We start from the raw sequence: 289 nt of genomic DNA on the forward strand, positions 1-289 counted from the left end.
CCAGGAATGATTTTCGGAGGATTGCTTCCTTTGCAATTTCACGGAAGAGTTTGAGGAATATAGGGACTATATCTTCTGTCACTATCTTGTAGAATTCAACTGTGAATCCATCTGGACCTGGACTTTTCTTTGCCGGTAGGATTTTAATTTCATCACGTATTTCATTGGCTGTTATTGGGCTACTGAGAGTGGTTATATCTTTTCGATTCAGTTGTGGTAATTTGTACATTTCTAGGAATCTGTCCATTTCGTCTGTGTCTTCTATTCTGTGAGAGTAAAGATTCTCAAA

Source organism: Octodon degus, unplaced genomic scaffold, assembly GCF_000260255.1.
Source record: "Octodon degus isolate 3935 unplaced genomic scaffold, OctDeg1.0 scaffold01831, whole genome shotgun sequence".
NCBI classification, from domain to species: domain Eukaryota; kingdom Metazoa; phylum Chordata; class Mammalia; order Rodentia; family Octodontidae; genus Octodon; species Octodon degus.